This window comes from Sus scrofa, chromosome 8 (genome assembly GCF_054392235.1).
Source record: "Sus scrofa isolate SSC_HxYL_T2T_F1_AM1 chromosome 8, Sscrofa_HxYL_maternal_Yorkshire_Landrace_v2.0, whole genome shotgun sequence".
In the NCBI taxonomy this organism is placed as follows: Eukaryota; Metazoa; Chordata; class Mammalia; order Artiodactyla; family Suidae; genus Sus; species Sus scrofa.
In genome coordinates this window covers 18,018,514-18,034,480 of record NC_139390.1, presented here as the reverse complement: position 1 = coordinate 18,034,480, position 15,967 = coordinate 18,018,514, and the positions used below count along the sequence as shown (strand labels likewise).

General features: G+C 42.3%; 1 protein-coding gene across 8 annotated transcripts in view; it reads left to right on the top strand.

Annotated features, from left to right (window-relative positions):
* Positions 1-15,967, top strand: part of PPARGC1A (PPARG coactivator 1 alpha) — a 686,355-nt gene that overhangs the window by 423,109 nt on the left and 247,279 nt on the right. Inside the window, exon 1 of one of the 8 annotated variants that reach the window (XM_084970908.1) lies at positions 11,287-11,446. The exons of the other annotated variants lie outside the window; for them this stretch is intronic. The gene's annotated coding sequence lies outside the window, so the exon portion shown is untranslated. Of the gene's footprint in view, positions 1-11,286; positions 11,447-15,967 lie in introns of those variants that run through there. 8 annotated transcript variants of the gene reach the window in all.

Genomic DNA, 15,967 nt, shown 5'->3' with positions numbered 1-15,967 from the left:
TGGTTATTTTTTCCAGTCTTCTACTTCTTAAGGATGATTTCTGATTAAGCCATGCAAACACCAGAGGGTCAGAAGCTTAAAATTAATTTTATGTTAAGACAAGTATTATGGATGTTGGGACAATTTTAAGGCAGGTAGATATCATGTGAGCAATTTTACTAGAATGCTAGAGAGGCAAGAAAAACAATAGTCATTGATTCATTCCAAGTGAAACAAAACAATAATTGTCCTATATGCAAGAGAATTTGTACTTTGTTTTTATTTCAGTGAGAGACTCAGGTCTGTAAGCTGCAGCATTGCATTAACTCACTGTACAGAGTTCATTATTGTAATTAGACTGCTTTTTAAGATTATTAGTGGACTCACTAATGTACTCTTAAAAAGCTTTATTTGGAAAGAAGTCAATATCCAAAGCCAATAGACCTGACAAGCTTGTGGCACACGCTCTGTTGCTGAAAATCATGTTATCAATTTTCATGTGACTGTTAATCAATTAGAGTGACAGAGAGATGATTTGAAGTCAATTTTCTGTTTATTGCTAAATTAGCATTTGATCACATGTGCTTATTTTGGGTTTCAAAGAAGCTATGGTTTCCTTTGTCAAGAGAAAGAAGGGAGGACAATGGTGGGAATAATCATTTGTGATTTTTAAAATATTTGCATATTAAGATACAACTGTTAGTGACAGAGTTAAAATGGCAGGTCTGTGCTTATGTTAGCATTGGGACAGCTGCCATAGGACGCCTGATTGGGTGAAAAGTGTTACGCTTGATACAGACATACCTGGTCAGCATAGAACCCAAGAAATGAATCCAGCACTGGGGCTGTAGTGATTGGTTAGCATATTGTCCTCAAAACGAAGAGAGAGCCAGTTTTTCAAATTGGAGAAGTGTGCTGTAAGATGCATTGTCTTTGGAATAGAAGGGAAACATACTCTGGCTCTTTGTGGAATAGTAACACGATCTACTGTAGCCAAATTGTTGATTAGATGTTGAGCGTGTCAACCAGATTCAAGTAAAAGACTATGAAATGATACAGTAACTCGCACTGAACATAATGGTGACAGTGGTGGTGGTGGCGGTGCTGGCTAATTTTTTATTGAGTACTTGCTAGGTGCCAATGTTATGCCAAGTGTTTTAGAAAACAAACACTGGCAGTAATTCTAAGAGTTCTTCTCTATTTGTTTCTAATTACTTTAGTTCTCCTCTCTATTTAACAGAGAAAGATATGAAAACATCTTTACGTGACTAGATAATAGTATCTAGTTTCTCTAGGGCACCGTACTTGAGAAGAAGCAGCAAAGGCATAAAGATTAAGTGGCTTGTATAGCATCAAGGTTGTGTTTTGTCCAATGCTAGAGACTGTAAATTTGACCATGATGCTCAACTTTCTCCTTTGGAGTCAGAAGGCCTCTCTTTGCATTTGTTAAGTTGACTGATCTAGGAGCTTCCATTTTCTCATATATAAAACGAGGGGTTCAGCAAGGTGAGTTCTTAGGATCTTTGTAGCCTTAAATATTCAGATTCTAGAAGCATCCAGAAGGGAGCAATTCCTCTCAAATGTAGAATATTATGCCAATATTCCAAGTATAAATCAAATACTCGGGAATCTGGAATGCAGACATTATATTTCTCATAAGAACCTCAACTCCTTGTAATTGCATATTTTCAATTACTCAGTGGTGTAATTGAATCACCAAAGTATGGCTCCTTAATTTATGTTGAATAGCAGGTGGACAAGTTTACTATCAGAAGTGTTGCACATTCTGACTTTTCTTCCTTTAAGATATGCTTCCACTTGGAAAGCAGAATAAATTACTGAGGGTGTGTTGATGATTCACAGTTATGGAGGGAACATTAAAGCTTTGGGATGACAGAATGTATTTTGTCCATATATTTGGACAAGTGAAGTCGAGTTTAAATTACTTAGGATAATATTTAATGGTGGGCCAGTAAATGCACTGTTGTCTCTTCCATGAGTGTAATTAAATTGTGTAAGACAAGACCTCACCATGGCTCTTAGCTATTAAATCTCTGTGGCGACGTGAGGTGAGCCTGTCAGGGTTCTGTGGGGAATTACCAAGCCTGAGGAGTTAAGAGGCAGGATTGGCCAGCTTCCGCCATATATCACTTGCTCTATTTGGATTCTGGAATGCCCATCTCAGGGCAGTGTCTGGGGTGCACTTACAAGGTTTAAATAGAAATTAAACTGGAGATGGGTCCACTGCCGAATATAGCTATTTGCTTTCATAAACACAACCAGATGGAGGGAAAAAAAAAAAAAAAAAAAGAACTAAAAGGAAAAATCCAAGCCAGCATCCCATATAGAGAGTCTCTGCTCCTCCTTTGAGGGCCCCAGAGGGAATATGACCCTCAGAGAGAGCAGCTGGGGTGATTTCAAGGCCCCCATTTGGAGTGTTCCTCCTCTGGACTCCCCGGGGGAGAGAATTAGAAGAGCAGGCTGCATCCATATAACCTTGGAGGGTCAGAATCAGGAGAGGCAATTACTCGGTACCTGGCCCTTGAATTATAAATATCCCTTATAGACTTTGCCAACTTTGAGTTAATGGCATTGGCTCAGTAGGTACCTGGGTGCTACTGATTCTCCCACTAAAGGAAGGTCTGGACCACTTCTGCTGCACCCAGGTCAACCTCCCTAGTCTTTGGGTACTGCTGGGGTTGAGGCCATCTCATCTAGAAATGGCAGAGATATCCAGATTGCGTTGAGAGAGGGGGCTGCCAGCAATCCTGAACCAGAGAATTATGCACAGCGAAGCCATAGGCCCTCGATGTTGTGTGATTCTACAAGGTCATGGGTTCTCTTGGTCATCCGCTCATGTTTGGGGGCGGGGTGTTTACTTCACAGGGGGACCTGGTTTGAGAGGGCACGTGGGGGGCTGAAATCCAGTTCTTTCTCAGCTTGTTGAGCTGTGTGTCCTGGTGTGGGGCTGCTTGTGAGGGAAGAAAGGGGTATCTTTGATTTTTTTCAAAAGCTGCCGTTTAGGCTAGCGGCAGCCTGGATCGTTGCAGTCATGTAGGTCAACACAAAATTGTTGACTGCCTGCTTTGTACTAGGCACCATGCTAAGCTCTGGTGGGCCCGGAACGAGCAAGCCATGGCTTCTGCTTTTTAGTAGTTTGTGGTCTCATGGGGCTGGCAGCCAGGTAAATGGATAAAGGCGCTGTTGTGAAATATATGCGGTGATGAAAGTATTCTACACACAGCGTGTCATAGGTACAAAAAGCAGAGAGGCTTAGGTGGTTTGGCAAGGTTGAGGAAGGTACACATACAGATACCAGTGCAATCACACTCACATAGGCGGAAACCTACACTGATTTTTTTCTCTTTTAGGTCATTGGAAAAATCTGTCAGTAATCTAGAGCCAGAATGCAAAGGTGCAGCTAGGGATGCCCTGCTTTTCCTGCTGGTAATAGAGATAATACTTAAAAATAAAATCATAATTGACTGCCATATTGACAAGTTTTCACAAGCATGTCTGTAAATAAATTGGAGTTGATACTCCCTTGTGATCTTGCAAGAGCATTTAGCCTTTCTTAGGTGATGTCTGTATAAACACTCAGAAATGGTTCAAATGAAGGTGAAGCTGGGAACATAGTTATAACTCGGTTGTATTTCATGCCTCTCCAATATTCCGTTTTAGCCCTGATCATTTTTTTTTCTGAAAAATTAAAGATTAAAATAATCTAAAAATAGTAATAGTAGCTAACTTTTTATATGCCTCTCACAGCAATCTTATGAAGCAGCTTCTACTCTCAGCTGTATATTAAAGAAAAACCAAGTCTCTGGGATGTTAAGTGTTTCCAAGGCTTATAAATGGCAGACCCAAGAATCAAAGGAGGGTTTTTCTGATTTAGAGGCTGTATGCTGAATTGCTAAGCCAAGCCAATGCTTCCTGAGTAGTGACCGGAACTGGTTACCAGATCTCCTCAAATAACTGGGCCATTGGTTAGGATGGGGACCATATTTGATAACTCTTGAGCTGTCATAGCGTATCTAGGTTTGCAAGAAATGCTTTAGACTCTTCGAAGTGGATAGATACCTAGAAGAGGAAATAATAGTAGCAAACACTTCCAGAATACTTACTATTGTGACGTTGTTCTGAGTACTTTCTATTGCAATTTACTTTTGATCCGTGCACCAAAAATAGTCTAGTATGTAAGTGCTTTAATCTCTGTGGGTCTTTATCTGTGTATGCAATATGTCCAATACTCCAGAAAGTCCCCTTGTCCTGTTTTCAAGTCAATACCCTACCAAGAGGTTACCACTCCCAGAGGTTACTCCTGTCATTATCAATTAGTTATGTCTATTCGTGTCCTTCATGTAAATGGACTCATAATCATACATTATTTATTCTTTTGTACCTGCTTTTTTTTTTTTCCCCTTCTTTTTTTTTGCTTTTTAAGGCTGCACTCACGGCATATGGGAGTTCCCAGGGGCCAGGGGTCAAATTGGAGCTGCAGCGAATCTGAGCCACATCTGAGACCTACACCACAGCTCATGGCAATGCCAGATCTTTAACCCACTGAGTGAGGCCAGGGATCAAACCAGCATCCTCATGGTTACTTGTCGGGTTCATTACTGCTGAGACACAACAGGAATGCCTAATGCGCCACTTTATGAGGAAGAAAAGGGGGAAGCAAAAAGTTAATCTATCCTTATCCTCGATCACTTTTTTAGAAAAATATATTTTCTAGCTCCTTTAAAAATTAATCTCTTTCACTTAAATACACACACACAAAAGAGACAAAATGGTGTAATGAACCACTGTTTCTGTTACCAGCTTCAACAATGAATAATTCATGGTCAGTCTTGTTTCTTTAATACCACTTCCTCCTCTCCTATAACTTTGAAACAAATCCAAGATAGTCTTTCTTCTGTATCTTGTTGTGTATGTTTGGAGAAAAACAGTCATAATACCACTGGCAAATCAAAAAAATTAGCAGGAATTCCTATTATCAAATATGCAGGCAATATCAAAACTTCTAGTTATTTTACGAATGCCATGTTTTACTAGTCTGTTTGAGTAGGGACCTAAATAAGGCCCATGTGTTCCTGTCGGTTGATTTGTCTTTTAAGCTTCATTTGCTCTATGGATCCCCCATCTCTTTCGTCTTACCTGGTAATGCATTTATTGAAGACCGGTCAGGTCCAACTTCTGAGTTTTAGAGCAACAAACCGGAACATGGATATTGGAGTTTGTTTTCTCTCCATGTTTAGGATCTTGGAAGAAAAAGACCTCAGGTCTGATTTCTGAGTTATTTCTTGGGAGAAAGAATGAGGCTTCTTTTTTTGTTAAGAAACTTTTTTTTTTTTTTTTTTTTTTTTTTTTTTGCATGTCCGGTAGATATCTACCTCATTATTTATTTATGATGTTATGGCATCACTAACCTGTCCAAGACCCTGCTCACCCACATGTTTAGGAAGATAAAGGCAAAATGGATCACTCAGCCTCCTACCGCTTCAGAGCCAGAACTATGCCATTTTAATAGGAAAGGTATTTTTGAGAGAAAATCTACCGGAAAGCAGCCTAAATGTAGCAGTAAATAAATATGGGTTGGAGTTAAGCATCCCATTTACTGGCCCCACATCGCCCCATCTCGTCCAGTCTTCTGCCTTTTTTTTTTTTTTTTTTTTTTTTTAAGGGCTGCATCCATTGCACATGGAGTTTCCCAGGCTAGGGGTCCAGTTGGAGCTACAGCTGCCGGCCTACACCACAGCTCACGGCAATGCCAGATCCTTAACCCACTGAGAGAGGCCAGAGATCGAACCTGCAACCTCATGGTTCCTAGTCGGATTCTTTTCTGTTGGGCCACGACAGGAACTCCTCTTTTGCTCTTCTGAAACCATTTCTACAGAGCTCTGCCTAGTCAATTTCACAGAGGATAGCAGCAGGACACAGGGGTTACTGCTTTCGTGTGTCTGTGCGTGTGCCTTTTCCCCCTCTATCATCCATTTGAAGGCATTTTGGAATTTTTTTTTTTTTTTGTAAGTAGCATATAAAGCTAAATTGAATTCCATGCTAGTAAAAAGGGTAGCTTATGTTAGAGACAAAGGATGTGTTCTTTCAACTCTAAATGGAATCACAAAAACCTGAATGTTAGTTCCTGTGGGGCAGAAAAGGATTATTTCCCCCTGTGACACTTCTTCACGTCTCTTGACTCACTCTTGCACCATTCTTTAATTGCTGAGTGTGTGTGTGTGTGTGTATACATCAGTTTTTTCCTTCTCTTTCCTTTATTATGAAAATAGTAAGTGCTATATAACAATTAACTGTTCAGTGCCAGGCAATGTTTAAAGCACTTGGTGTATGTTGACTTACTTGATCCTCACAATAACTTTTCAAGGTAGTTATTTTAATAACCTACATTATGCAGATGAGGAAACTAAGGAAGAGAGAAGTTTCTGGTCCTGGATTACACAGTAAGGGATGGATCACGGATGTGAGCCCAGGAAGTCTGACTCTTGAGTCTGTGGGGTTTTTTTGTGTTGGTGTTATTGTTGTTTTGTTTTCTTTTTTTTATTGCTGCACCTGTGGCATACGTGAAGTTCCCAGGCAAGGGGTTGAATCAGAGCTGCAGCTGCAGGCCTATGCCACAGCCACTGCAACACCAAATCTGAGCTGCTTCTGCTGCCTACACCGCAGCTTGCAGCAATGCCAGATCCTTAACCCACGGAGCCAGGCCAAGGATGGAAACTGCATCCCCACAGAGACAATGTCTTAGGCTTAACTTCCTGAGCCACAACGGGAATGCTGAGCCTGCAGGGTTTTTTTTTTTTTTTCTTTTTTAATTTTGTTTTGCTTTGTTTTGTTTCTTTTTTGGCTGCCCCCCAGTATATGGAATTCTTGAGCCAGGGATCAGATCCAAGACGCAGTTGTGACGTACACTGCAGCTGTGGCAATGCTGGATCCTTTAAACCCACTCTGTCGTGCCAGAGATTGAGCCTGTGTCCTTGTGCTGCAGAGATGCTGCTGATCCCATTGAACCACAGCCGGAACTACCCGAGCCTGTGTTTTGAATCACTACTCTCTTCAGCCTCTTTGGAGTTGTACATATATTCCCTGTGGACCATATGCTCCATCTGGACTGTTGCTGGGGCAGTTCTACATACCAGCTGGGGGACTTTGAAAAAATCCCTTAAAAATCTCTGCTCCTAGGTTTTTATCATTAAACTGGTGATATATCTCATGAAAGGTTTTTATGAGATCAAATAAGATACTATTAAATAGTGGGAGTTTCTGTCGTGGTTCAGCTGTAACGAACCCGAATATTATCCATGAGGAGGCAGGTTCACTCCCTAGCCTTGCTCAGTGGGTTAAGGATCTGGCATTGCCATGAGCTGTGGTATACGTTGCAGATGCGACTCAGATCCCTCATTGCTGTGCCTGTGGTGTAGGCTGGCAGCTGTAGCTCCAAAGTGACCCCTAGCCTGGGAACTTCCATATGTGGGTGTGGCCCTAAAAAGACAAAAGACAAAAAAAAAAAAAAAAAGAAAAAAAAAGGTACTATTAAATATTGAGGCATGTCTTGCCCAGAGTGGATGATCCATCTATTCAATTTGGTTTCACAAGCATTCGTTGAGCATGTAGTCTGTACAAGGCACAGAGGGTACAATAATGGGCAGAACAGACATGGCCCATGCCTTCTCAGAGCATCCTATCCAGTGGACAAAATCAACACACAATCACTAATCTCGACATGCGCTGAAAAAGAAATAAATTACTGTTAGTTTTCCTACACATGATGAGCTATGAGCTTGGCCCATAGGAGCAGCTCAATAAACACTTGTTAGATCAGATGAACTGCATCAGCTGCTGGAGACAGTCAACAAATGTGACTTAAAAATGTACGTGTCAGATGAAGGTGCGATCTGAAAAGGCAGAGGGTGGAGAAGGGCTGACTCGGATGGAAATGCAGTCAGTACAAGACAGGCATACAGGGAGGCAGAGGTAGGGGAGAGGGCCCCCTCGTGAGCAGGTCGAGCCCTCTAAAGAGATGACAGAGTGGAAAGACAAGAGGTGTCAGAAGTTGGGAGTCCCCACATGAACCCTTTCTCTGCTCTTGGCCAACTTTGGGGACCCTGGACACGTTTTCTGCCCTTAAAGATTTTTAGCCTTTAGCCTCTACCTGTCATTTATACAAGTAAAAAGGGTGAGGGGTACCTTGCAAGACTTCTGTAATCATCCTGCCAAAAGGGAATGAGAAAATGCAAAAAGGTTCCTACATTATCTCTTGCAGTCATTGTTTAGTAAATGTTAGTTTTTATTATTATTGTTCATTCTTGTTATAATTTCCTTATTACAAGAAAACATCTGTATTGCTGCTAAATCATTGTTAGTTACCTTTCTTTTTTAGAGCCCTCCCCCTGCCAAAAAAAATAATGGTATGTAGAATCATGATGCGGTAGAAAGATTGTTGAGAGTCAAGAGAGGGTCTTCTTTGGGGCTGATTCCATCACCATAGGCCTGGTGGCATCGTCCCCTCTCTGGCTTCACAGGCAAAAATTCATGTTGAGCTGGATCATCTTCAAGGTCCTTTTTCATACTGGGAATCTCTGGTGGTCTCCTGAGATTGTCCGCTGAAGACCCCCAGAGTGGAAGATTACCAAGGAAGTGATCATCTCTAGGGATCTTGACTGTCCCCCAAACCAGGGACACGTGGCCAAGTCTGGAGACACTATCAATATCCTCACATGGGGGTTGCTACTCTAGTGGGTCGAAGCCAAGGATTTTGCCAAGTGTCTCCAATGCGCTGGACAGACCTGTACAACGAAGAGTGATCTGGGCCAAAGTATCAATAGTATGAAGGTTGAGAAGTCCTGCTCATTATTTACCTTGTGTTCTCCGAAGCTGGGGGCTGAGCCACAACTGTACATGCGTTCAAGCTTCCATCCACTGTTGTTTTACAAGGCATCTTGGCCATGTGAAGGGGCCCGCTTACAAATTTTATTGTTTGGGAGCCTTTTCTTCCTATCTTTTTCTGTCTCTTGGTGACAGGCGATTGGGGACAAAGATGAGGTATTCTACGACATAAGAAATGGAATTGGGGACTCCTTTAAAAAGAAGAGCATGAAGCGACTTCTGTATTAAAGGGCCATGAAAGGAATGGAAATGGGTCACCACCTATCTTGCTGAGGGGCTGATGGGCAATGAGGGATTAGTTTCTCGTGGGAATCCCTCGGTGCTATTTTTTTCATTTGCTCACCGTGCCTGGAATCCTTATTGTGAGCCAGACTCTGAGCTGTTGCTGAGGGTACATGGCAGGGAACAAAATGGATCAAGGCTCTGCTCTTCTATAGGAGCTGTCCTGTGCCTTCTTTTCATCCACAGGCACGTTCTATTAATCCTCCCAGACCCAGCTCTGAAAAATCTTCCTTCTCTAACTTTCTCAGGGTCAGCTGGGTGCCCTCCTGGGTCCCACTGAGCCTGCGCTTACCTTCTCACTTGGCTGTTTATCCACTGGCTTCCCTGCAGAGATCAGATCTCTTTCTGCCCTGAATCCTGAGCATCTTGCCTTGTGCATGGCACTGAGCAGGCTCTCAAAAACTGTTGTTGAAAGCGTGCAAGGGAGAACAAATGAATGAAGCAGGAAAGGAGTCAAGGCGTCTCAGGCCAGTGTTCATGCAGTTTGAGGACTCCTTCTCAGTTTCCTCTTCATCCCTCTGTGCACCCCAGACTGGAAAGGGAGAGGAGGGAGGGGAGGAGGGCAGCTTTCCAGACGAGGTCTCACTAGGGTGCAGAGAGGGGACCGTCACTTGGAGAAAGGGGGGCTAATAGGATTGGAGGGTGATTGAAACTCAATGAAGAACCATGGATGAGCCGGTGTTGTGAGTCAGGAGCCTGAAGGTGATCAGGGGAAATAATGGGGCTGGTAACTGCTCTATTATGGGGAAATATTAATGATCTCCATAAAGATGGTATATGACTCAAAAGGTATGACTTTCAGTATATGTCTTTGAGTAGTATGAATTAATAAGGAGCAGCTTGGGTAGTGGAACTCATTAACTTCTCAAGTCTCCCTTATTTACACCGAATGTAAACCTTTCTCAGACTAGTGGCACCAGCCCTTGTAAATGATGTTCCCGATGCAAACTGCATTTTCTGGTAGAGACCGTATTTTTGCCTTAGGGCCTCGGGGTGAGGAGGCACTTTTGGAGGCACTGGATCCTTCTTTGTAGATGACTTCATCTTCTGCTCCCTGCAGCCCTCACTGAAACCAAAAGTTCGGACTCACTGCGAAGACGCTTGCAACCCAGTCAAATGGTGACTGTGTTTGTTAAACACAATTGTGTAGCAGTTAATTCCTTTCTGTTAGAGTCGCTTAAGTTGGTCAATGGTCTGTTGTCCTCGTCAATAGGTTATTAGTGTTAATTTATAGTTCAATTCCTCTCTTTCACTTCACCAGCACAAACACTCCATCTGCACGGTGGGTGGCTGATTGTTGAATGGGGAGCCTCTTCTTCATATTGGTTTCTTGCTGTAAATCCTCTTCCATACCAATATACCTCCTTTATACACAGACTCCTGAGCAGCTTGTATTTCCTCCAGGAATTTTTTAATATAGGAGGACATTTCTCTCAGGTCTTCAGTCAAACGGCCTTGTTCACTGAGACTTTTTTTCTGGTAATGGTATGAAAGGGTTGGCTTTCATATTTATGATTTTTTTTTTTTTTTTTTTTTTTTGCTTGTGGTCTAACAGACATTTTGGAGTCTTAGCTTTAAATAAATAATAAGAGCGAAGTGACTCTATCGATGTAGCTCTCAGATTTTATGATTTCCCTCTCCCTCCCCACCTCTACCATCTGCTACATGACCTGCCTTACAGAGGAGAGTGGAGAAGGCCATGGAATCTACTGAGTGTTTTCAATATGACGCCTCCTTTAACCTTCCACTAAGGCAGACATGGTCATCCCAGTTATTCGGATGGGAAATCAAGGCTTCCAGACAATAGGTGACACACCTAAGATCACAGAGCCAGTGAGTGGAGAACTGGGACTTCCAATCTAGATTTATCTTTGCTCCAACATTCTGGGAAATCCCATCAAACATTATCTAAAAGGGGAAGGAGGAGACCAGGGAAAAGTTAAAGCAAAGGACCTTAAAACTGGAAAATAGGAGAACATTGGCCATGGAAAGTAGGGGGAAGGTGGAAGGGCTGAATTATTTTCCACCATTTCCGCTAATGGGCATCTTGGAATTCCATAGAGCTGATCCAGCAAAATCCTCAGATAGTTTCTCCCTACAGATCATGAACAAGGGCTTGCAAAGAATCAAGCTCTGGTCGGTAAAGTTACCAGCATTGTCTGTCTTGAAATTTATCTTCTTGATACTGCTTGCATTTTTGGCTTCCTTTCTAGGAAGGAGAGGAACAGTGTAGCAAATAATGATGTTAATAGTTAACATTTACTAAGAACTTTGAACATAACAGGTAAGCATCTAATCTAGTGCTTCTCAAACTGCTCTTGGGGAAGGACTCACCTTCCTTTTTTATTTATTTATTTTTTAATCCAGTCTGTCATGGACTGTTGTTGCTCTATTGAAATATGATAAAAGTTGATTAGTAGAAATACAAATTTGTAAACTGACATAGAATATAAAGCCCCATTTTGTATTATGATTGGAGTCAATGTGCATCAAAATTATTCTCTCTGTAGGTCAGTGTCAGTATTTATCAAATCATGAACTGGGATGAAATACAGGATGAAGACTGGCATGGTCTATGGGCCATACTTTGAGTAGCCCTTCCTTAAGCAACTATAATCCTTCTTGGAAGGATGATTTTCCTCATGCTGCAGGGGAAGGGATGGAGACACAGGCATTACCTTCTCAAGGCTGCAGACCTAGTGAGAGGAGCAGCCCTCATGAAAGGCAGGCAGCTGGTTCCAGGACCTTCCCTGTAAACCTCTCTACATTGTCTGGACATTGTGCATAGGGTTTTGGACTTAAAAGGAGATAGACTGCATGCAAGTCCTCACTTGCTCTTTTAGCACCTGTATGACATTAGGAATTAATGACATCTCTAAGGCTGATTGATGGCTCCTGGCATGATATAGGTGCTCCAAAAAGAGGAGCCTTTTATTTGCATAAGGATAGAATTGCAAGTGGCCCTTTGATAAGGATTTAGGATAGATAATTGGATTTGGTGCAGTTATGATTCCACGTGCCACTGTGTCTCAATGGTCATGTTTGTCAGAAAACACTGTATCAGATTTTTTTTTTAATTCCATGGAAGAAATGAGGTTGAACTTTATCATTTTAATATCCCCACCCATTTGTTACTAAGCAGAATAAATATCCCTGCCCATTTATTACTAAGCAAAATTTATTACTGTGGCAGAAGTGGCCAGATACAAAACTTATTAGGAGAATGGATTTGTGTCCTCAGGGAGCTGACAAAATCACTGTGGGGTCTGATGCCTGGTTTTCAGTTCCAGCTTTTCCAGTGATTAGCCATATGCTCTTGACTAGGTTTGTTTTTCTAAGCCTCAGTCTCTTCATCTGTAAAATGGGGATGATGATCCTGTAACCTGTTTCAGAGTGTTGCTTTGAGGATTCAATGACTCCATACATACAATGTACCTGACATGGTGCCTTGTAGATAAAAGCACTTAGCATATATTAGTCATTTTTATTATTGATGCTGATTTGGGGGGAAATGGGGGATTCCAAGATTCACTTTGTGTGACCTGTAACTGAAAACTTTCCAAAAGTGGGTGATAATGTTTATGGTTACTCATTGGAACTGTATTGCTCCAGCACCTATACATCCTGGGCCTCTCATTACACATGATTCATGTGATTCTCTCAGCATTTTACTGACCGATGATGAAATCTCGGGGTGGTCAGTTACTTGCTCAGGGTTCCATGCGTAGAGGCTCCCCAAGTGGAAGCCACGATCCACCTGGCCGCACCCCACACTGTTTTTCACTTAATTCTACTCAGAAGCAAAACTGCTGATAAATGATGTGGTGGCCCTTACTTAGGTCTAATTGCTGGGCTCTGTTTCACGTGCTTTATTTGAGTCATCTCATTTTATCCTCATACCATCCTGTACGTACTGCCATTATCCCCATTTTTGTAGATGAAAAAATAGAGTCCAGGGAAGCAGGCCATAAGAATGGGACCAGGCTCGGAGCCCAGGCAGTCTGTGCTGTTGGCCACCCTATGCTACAAGTGGGGAGAAACAAACACGGACACAGGTACGGCAGCCTGTTTCCCTTCCCCGTAAAAATAGAGGCTTGTGTTAGGGCCCCTTTAAAGTCCCTTTTGCAACTAAAAGCCTATGGCTCTCTAAATAGGTGGACAAAATACAGCTTTCCTTGTATGTCTCCACCACGTTAGTGACCTGCTGAAAAATGGCCATCATGTGAATTTGTACTTAGGCCTCATTTATCCAATTTTGGGGAAAGGGGTGAGGATGGAGGCCCAACAGAGCAATTTGAAGCATGTGATCAGCTTCTCCCTCAGGACTTAGTCCTGGAGAGCTGGTTCTCTTCCTAAACTCGGACAGCTGCATTGTGGACCGAGAGGCTCCCCCAGCTGGATTTCTTCTCCCACAGCTTTCCTGTACACACTGCTCCTTAGAGAAACTGCAGATGATTGCTTGTTGTGCAAAGTGGACACCTGGACTTGGGAGCGAAGGAGGGATGATTGTTTGGAGCAAGTGTGTATCTAAAGATTTCCCAATTTTCCCCACGGAGCCTTTGAATGTGTTGTTGGTCATGGCTCATTGGTTGGTCTACAGAATGAAAAAAAAAAAAAAATGGTTTTTGAAACTTTGAGCTTTCCACAATAATCATGAGAATTCATTTAAAAAGTAGTTTTTGTCTTTTACTTAAATTCAAGGGGACAAAGGGACCTAAAGCTGATCATGTGCACTCTGATGCTACAGACAAGGAAGTCGAAGATCAGAGAGGTGGCCGGGCCACGCTTAAGGAGCTCTGGATAATGGATAATCTATTCCAAGGGTCCCATCTACCCCTGAACCTTTACTCTGAATTTGGTATGACACATATTTCTTGGAGGAGAGGGTTTATGGCAGGCATTGGAAACTCATGGTTCTACAGATAATGCACATGAGTGATGCCGTCAGGTGGAGGGCAGTTGGGACTGGTGGAGAGTGAGGCCAACTGAACACTCTGTACTCCATTCTAAGGAAAAGCTGCTGCTTAGTATCAGTCATTACCATGGGGTCATGCTGGCCTCATATTGTCAGGCCTTTAAACTTTTTAGGAGAAGTGCGTTTTCAGGACGTTGTGTAAACCATTTCAATTTCATATTGTCAATTCATGCAAAGATTTTTTTTTTTAAATTAGTGCAGGCCAACAACAACATGATGTTGGATTGGATATCAACTATGGGCCACATATTTGCAAACACAGATCTGTAACTCTCATCAGATTCTAGAGAGAAACCATGATGCCAAAAACGTGGGGAAACACCAGCTTTGCTACTGACGGCTGCGGCACTTGGTGACGGGCTTTCTTCTGCTTATTTTCCCATTGAATTATATGATGATTTAAGAAAAAAATCATCCAAACCTGGAGTTGTATTTAAGTCAGTTGAAGCAACTCCTCCTTTACTGAATATTACTCATATTTATGACAATGTCCCTTATTGTGTGTCCCTATGTCCGTTGCACTTGCAGCCTTGCTGATTTCTGTATTAATATCCATACCTTCTTTCCTAGTGACAAATACCCATCTGTGAAGGGGTGAGGCCTTGGACAGAGGTCACTGCAGCTCTAAATAAGTATTAGAGCCATGTCAAACTCAGTTAAATAAGAGAGATTGGAAGTGGGGGGTCTGGGGAAAGGGAACCGATTTGTGTTTCGTGGGGAGGGAGGAGGAGTATTCCTTCCAGAAAGATGGGAGAAATGAATGTGAATTGAGAGAAACTGGAAATTTTATCGCTGCAGATAAATCTCTGCTGCACTTTCCAAATCCAGGGCCTTAGCTGTAACATAAAGATGATAGTGTGTCGTCGAGTGTATTGAAACTCCCTCAGATGTTTATTTGAAGTTCAGTGTTAATAAAATACATAGATGCTTCTCTCTCTCTCTCTCTTTTTTTTTTTTCTTCCTTTTTATGGCTGTGCCTGTGACATACAGAAGTTCCCAGGCTAGGAGTTGAATTAGAGCTGCAGTTGCAGGCCTATGCCACATCCATGGCAATGCCAGATCCGAGCCTCATCTGCAACCTACTCCTCAGTTGTGGTAACGCTGGATCCTTAACCCACTGAGAGAGGCCAGGGATCGAACCTGCGTCCTCATGGAGACTGTGTCAGGTCCTTAACCCGCTGAGCCACAGTGAGAACTCCCATAGACGCTTCTCTTTATTTCCTTTGCCCTCCCACCTCTCCCTCTCTTTCTTAATTTATCCCCCTTTTCAGAGAAGGCGCTGTATGGCTCCTTGCTCTGGGTTGTGCCATATTTAAAAGTGTCCTGGGATTAGGGACCATTTTCACTTAAGAAAAGAAATCCTGAGTTTAAGGACAGGGGCATTTGTATTGCAACTTTGTAATGAGGTAGGTTTTAGCTCACTTGTCAAAAGGACTTTATTTATCGGTCTTAAAAGTACTAAGTAACTTGTCATTACTTCTATAACAGTGGGAGATAATTAAATCCTCCATGCTTTAAGGAATCAAGCCAGGGTCAGAGCTGTTTTGCATACAGCATGCACAGATTAGGTGAAAGTAGCCTGTTTAAACTGTCACTTGATATTATATTAGCTATTAGATAAATGGTTCAGAACTGTGCAGCACAGCAGATATTTGGCAGTGCCTCTCCATCCTTGCCTTGTGCTGTGGCAGGATCCAGGACTCGCTTCTTTAGGGATAACTAGATACTCTTAGGCAGTGAGAGAGCTGGACCACTGGCTGGTCTGTTGAAATTGCCATCAAACACCACAATGCCTGGTGCTTTTCATTTCCAGGGAACCTTTGAAGTCAG